This window comes from Chiloscyllium plagiosum, chromosome 6 (genome assembly GCF_004010195.1).
Source record: "Chiloscyllium plagiosum isolate BGI_BamShark_2017 chromosome 6, ASM401019v2, whole genome shotgun sequence".
Lineage (NCBI taxonomy): Eukaryota > Metazoa > Chordata > Chondrichthyes > Orectolobiformes > Hemiscylliidae > Chiloscyllium > Chiloscyllium plagiosum.
Genome location: NC_057715.1, coordinates 5,395,351 through 5,401,809, shown reverse-complemented (window position 1 = coordinate 5,401,809; position 6,459 = coordinate 5,395,351). Strand labels below are relative to the sequence as shown.

The following is a 6,459-nucleotide window of genomic DNA, read 5'->3' as shown; positions in this document are numbered from 1 at the left end:
AAGACTCGTAAACAAGAAACAAAGAACTGCCAATGCTGAAGGAGGAACACCAGAGTCAAAATGTCAGCTCTGTTTTCTTTTCAGATGCTGTCAGACCTGTTGAGTTTCTTCAGCAATTTCACTTTTTGATACCAATAACTTTCTGCAGAATTGAGGTCAGCCAATCATCCATCTGCGTCAACACTGCTAGAATCACTAAACTTATTTGCCACAAGTTTCCACCATCTGCTCTGCACAGTCAATTTGTGTATCTTTTCTAATTATTGCCTCTTTACTTAATCTTCTTTCTAATCTACATTCATGTATGCTGCATTTTATTTTTGTGACTATTTTAATAACAAATGTATTCTTTAACTCAGAGAAGCCTTGTTAAACTGGCTCCTAGTAAACACTAAATACATTGGAATTTTGAAAGGTATTCATGAATAAAGGATTCCTTTGGTTTCCATTTTAATTAGTGGAGACCAACAAAGGGAGGGGATTGCATAAAAGATAGCAAGTTAGTCCCTCCTCACCTGGAATCATAACCAATTGAAGATTCACCGTGAATTTAATTAAGGTGGAGGTGGGAGTGTTTCATTTGATAAAATGCCCTTCCTGACACAAAATCTGCCTTGGGGAGGGCTATTAAATGCCATCCCTCATGATCATGTCGCTGGGTGGTACTTGAACTTACACACTTGTGACTCCAAAGAAAGTAGGAGAAAATGAGAACTGCACATGCTGAGGACCAAAGTCGAGAAGTGTGGTGCTGGAAAAGCACAACCGGTCAGGCAGCATCCAAGGAGCAGGAGAGTCTATGCTTCAGGCTTCAGGAATATGATGATGCCAGATTTAACAGAAGAGCAACAAAATTTGAGTGATATATTCCACATTTGTAATGAAGGGCTTATGCTCGAAATGTCGACTCTCCTCCTTCTCGGTTGCCAAAGGCCTTTTCAACTCCAAACAGGGTGAATTACCACGAGCAACAGTTAACATTTAATAAAAGGTTTCAGCCTGATCTGCTACTCTAGCATTCCCTATTTATATTTCTGAATTCTGACATGTTTCCTTGATATTTGGATTTCTGCCAAAGCTGAGCAAATCCATTTTCCAATCATATTAAATGAGTAATTGATAAATCCCAAAACATCCAATAAATGTTCTGTGGAATATATCACTCACTTATTTGCTGCTTTTCCACTAAATCTTGGATTATACCATTACATTCAGCGTTACAATTTTGAAACTGTCTCCAAAGAAAAAGAGAATCATAGTATGTCATAAAAAGAAATTTGATTAGAAAATAATGTGGAACACATATACGAACCACAGGTTTTATTTACATAATTTTGTGGTTTTACTTACAAATTAAATTATACAGTAAAATAGAAAATAGAACACAATAAAATCAAAGTATCAATTAAAGGATAAAAATTACAATTTTTAACATTGCAAGTTTCTGTATTTGATATTTACACCTTCCATGTGAATGAAATTTTCATGTGGAATTAATATAAAAATAAACTGTTGCTTTTATATACAGGATGAATAAATTGATTTATTACAACACTTCAAAGTTCGTAAACCTATTCTTGTATCTGCTTAGATCTGAGAATGCACGCTGGATGCATTGATCGATGAGATATTAGTTGGTGGAATGTGACTTTTTGATCCCACAGAATGATAGAGTGGTACAATAACAGAGGTTGTAGTTTCAGATTCATCACAAGTGATCTTCTGATATACACTTTGTAGGCCTGCTGTTTTTGGCAAAAGTGCTTGATAGTATGTATCTTTGCGGAGTAGATCTCGAGGGAGTGACGTGCTTTTCCCCAAAGAGGTAAGGTGCTGAGTAGTAGTTGTGGAACGGTAAATACTTGGCCCTCGAGAAGATGGACTCCAGCAGCGATCTGAATGGCCAAGTATCTTGCACTCATTGGTACAGGACCATAAACCTGTCCAAGAGAGGCATTCAATACTTTTCATTATTCTTTTAATTGCAATATTAACAGTTCAATGCAGTTTACTTAAACTCACAACAATTGCAATGTTAATTGCCTCAGGCCTAGACACTTTTAATTAAAACCTCATTGTTTAAAAACAAAAACGTTATTATAATTATCTTAGAGTAATGAGGTAGTGTGATGTGTACCATCTGTTTTCTGTATAATTACCTAAAGGAAGAGAAGAATAAAGGCTAATCTGATATTTGTTCACCAGATAGGATAATTCTGGATAAATCAGACTGTATTAAAATTCATCAACAAACATACATAGGATTTACAGGTATACTCTGTCTCAAACAGAAAACCCACTGATATTTATTCCTTCTTTCTTAACTGTGCCCTAACCCTAAAACTGCAGTTTCACTGTATTCATCGGATCCCTACAGTATGAGAACAGGCTCTTCGGCCCAACAAGTCCACACAGATCCTCCGAAGAGTAACCCACTCAGACCCATCACCCTACCCTATTATCCTATATTTACCCGTGACTAACACACATAATCTACATATCCCTGAACACTATGGACAATTTAGCATGGCCAGTTCACTTAACCTGCACATCTTTGGATTGTGGGAGGAAACCCACGCAGACATGGGGAGAATGTGCAAACACCACACAATGGACAGTCACCCGAGGCTGGAATCGAACCCAGGTCCCTGGCGCGGTGAGACAACAGTGCTAACCACAGAGCCACTGTGCTGCGCAAATGCTTTCAGGTTTACAATGGTACAAAACTGGCAGTACAATTAGGAAGCCAGATCCTAATCTGATTCCTGTCTTCACTAAAATTAAGCTACAACAAAAGGTTATTATACATCAGATTGCAGTTGGTGAACTATCTGTTCAGGCTGAGTATGAAATAGAATTACAAAAATAAAGTGTGCTTGGACTTCCAACAGCTTTTAAAATTTTTATGCAGTAATTTATGAAAGAAGAATTTTCTGCATACTACTCATTACAAATAGATAACCAGGGAGCAGAGGAATGTGTAAACAAGAGTTAAACACAACAGGCAAGTTCAAAGAGTGGGCAATGTGGTAAAATGCAAATAGCATGTAATTCAACTAATAAAGCAAGTTGATAATCATCTGATATCAATTTTTTTTTAATTGGCAAAAGAACTGGTGGAAAACATTTATAGAGTTGTCTGTAAAGAATAGACGAATGGATTAACTGAACAGTGCTAAAAACTGACACAGAAATTGGCAAATGACGTTCTTCTATGCTACATGTTAACTAGAATCTACTCTAATGGATCCAAATGCAAATGCTATTTTAAATATTATCAAAAATCTACAAATGGTGTTAAGAATAAAGTTTTAAGAGTAAAATGTTTATGATGAATGTAAACAATAAGCAGTGTGAAATTATCTTTTACAAAGTGGGTTGGATATTTTTCCATAGTGTAATATAACATCACTGAATTTATTTGTTAATTAAATGAAAAAGGCACAATGATTGGACATTATCTTTGTGTTTGAAGTGGGAACAGCCTTGCTTGTGAATACATGAAGGCCCGAGCAAGCATAAGTGAGCCAAATTATGTCATGAATTCCCTATCGCAACACCAGACATGAACTTGCTTTTCTGACTTTAAGCAAAAGCTTGGGAAGTAACTCTTCCTTGCTGCACTCTTCATGGCCTCAACCAATTAGAGCCAAGTTACTATTAGTACACTTTTGTTATGCAGTATAAATTGTTGTTCCCTTTGAAATTTGGCATTCTTGCATCTGTCCTGATGAATGCAAGACAAAATGCTTTGATAGCTTGTCTCTTTCTTTACCAACACTCAAAGTTCTGTGCTATCAACTAGAGAATTATGCTAAAAATTGAGGCTTACCATTATGCTTCTGACTGAGAGCACTCCTTTTATTCAGACCAACACCACTTATGTCAGAGTCACTGTCATTAAAATCGCTGTCTCCTTTCCCACTGTCCTTCCCACTGAACCTGTCCTGGGTTTGATGCGCAAGTTCACTGAAAGGAAATCGCAATGTTTAGTAATTACTTCCAACTTTTCAAAAGGATGTGCTACTTAAAAGGTAATAACTTTGACCATTGCACAGCAACATAAAAAACAGCAGAAAAAAGCCATTCTGCCCTTTCCACTATTCAATAAGATCATGGATGATCTGATTGTGGCATTAACTCAGCTTTCCTGTCGAGTGTCACAAAAATCCACATATTCCCTTTTTGATCAAACATCCAATTCAGCCCTGAATATATTCAATGACCTAGCCTCTGCAGCACGCCAGAGTAGAGATTTCCAAAGATTACCATCATGGTCTGAGGAGGTTTAGCACAGTAATTACTTGAAGAATGGTCCAGGACTTCTGATCTGGTAACAGTGGAAAATGTTGAAATATTTGCCACTATAGCAGGACACCCCAACTTGTATATGTGTGGAAACTGTAACCTTTGGATGGATAGCATGATGTTACTCCCGATATCCCTCTCTCTTTTCTTTCCACCTCACCAAAGAAAATACAGAATAATACCAAGTAGTTACACAGAATCTTACTCCAAGATACAGTGACTATTAATAAATAATCAATAGGACAAGAGACAAGAAATGTCCCCTCATCTCTGCCTTAACTGGGAGACACCTCATTTTGAAACTGTGCAGTCTAGTTATGGATTCCCCACAAGACAGGAAGCAGTGACTCAGGTCTTCTGATCAACTACAATGCCTCAGGATTAAAGCTGGTTGCAATTGAAGATGTACTCTCACCTGTTTCCTCATTCCAGTAGGACTTACTGTCTCAGAGTGAGGATCGAGCTATTGTTGCAGGCGTTCCACACAGAAGATTGGTCAGGAGAAAATGTGGCATCCCCTCTGAAGACTTATATTGGATTCAAAATGTTAATTCTGTTTCTTTCTCCACAGATGCTGTCAGATTTGCTGAGTTTCTCTTGCACTTTCTTTAATTTGTGATTTCCATCACCTGCAGTGTTTTGCTTTTATCCCATCCCCTTTTGGTGTTATCAGCTCAGGTAACTCTGCTTGATGTCACAATGCTTGAAGTTATGGTGAGATTTTTAAAGTTCTTAAGGATTTTATTTTAAATATGTCTAATATTTTGAAGACTTTCTGGGGAGTTAGGTGTTAGGTGTTAATAAATGTTTAGGTCTTCCAATACAATTCCGGCTGTCACTTTGCTGTTAACCCAGGTTCTATGCTTATGATTCACAGGAGGAATATATTGGAGTTAATTTCTGTGTACTAACTTGACATTGGGCCCAAGTCTTTGACCACATTGTCAGTATTAAAGTCAATCTGTATTTTTTAGGTGGGAAGGCTGGAAGAGAAAAGGAGGGAGAGAGAGAGAGAGAGATATTGGGAGGAGCATTGAGCTATCCATCAAAAGGTTAAAGTTCCCACACCTATGCAGGTTGGGGTGTCCTCATGGTCTTGACTTGCAATAGTGGTGAACATTTCAATATTTTCCACAATTACCAGATCAGAAGGCCTGGGTCATTCTCCTGGTATTTATTCCACTGAACCTCCTAAGAACATGAGATGATCACCTCTCGGTCTTCTAAATATCTAAGAGTATAGGCTCAACATTTCCTCATGAGACAACTTCTTCATCCCAGGAACAAATCTAGCAACCTTTGTCTGAACTGAAGTACTAACCTTTTATCCAAAGCAAAGTGCTTTCCTTGCCAGATTGCAATTGGGTGAAGAGCCTGATGAGCAAAATCAGGAATAGAGGAGAATTGCTGGAGAAACAGAAACAGAGAGCGTTAGTTGGGAAATGATGAGCACAAGTACTATGGCTAATGCTTGATGATCAAAACCAGATTTAGAGTGGAAACACTGAGAAATAGAAACACTAATTATTATTTACCTAAGGAAATGATGAGCGCAGGTACCATAGCCAGTGCTTGATGATCAAAACCAGAGATAGAGTGGACACATTACAGAACAGAAATACAAATAGTTATTTAGCTGGGGACTAATGAGGACAAGTTTCATGGCCAGCGTTCGATGGCCAGCGTTTGATGATCAAAACCAGATATAGACAGCAAACACTAGAGAAGCATAAACACTAGCAGTTGATGACCAAAAATAGAGAAAACTAGAGAAACAGAAAGTGTAATTTAGCCGGGGAACAATGAGCACAGGTACCATGGCCAGTACTTGATGGCTAAGACCAAATATTGAGGGGAAACGCTCTAGAAGTATAAACACTTATGGTTATTTAACTGGGGGAATGGTAAAGACAGGTACCATAGCCAACTTGATGATCATAACCAGAGAGGGGGAATGCTAGAGAAACAAAAATAGAAAGTGTAATTTAGTTGGGGGGGAATGGTGTGCAAAGGTACCATAGCCAATGCTTGATGACCAAAACCAGAGATAGAGGGGACACACTAGAGAAACAGAAACACTAATTATTATTTAGCTGGGGAAATGATGTGTAAAGGTAACATGACCAGAGCTTGATGATCAAAACCAGAGAG

The 6,459-nt window shown here is 37.9% G+C and overlaps 1 long non-coding RNA gene across 1 annotated transcript; it reads right to left on the bottom strand.

Annotated features, from left to right (window-relative positions):
* Positions 1-1,366: 1,366 nt before the first annotated feature.
* On the bottom strand, positions 1,367-6,453 carry LOC122551108. The gene is made up of 3 exons (XR_006311998.1): positions 5,630-6,453; positions 3,833-3,969; positions 1,367-1,940 (listed from the first exon to the last, which is right to left on the bottom strand). It is a non-coding gene; the product is annotated as an uncharacterized LOC122551108 (long non-coding RNA).
* Between the last annotated feature and the right edge of the window lie 6 nt (positions 6,454-6,459).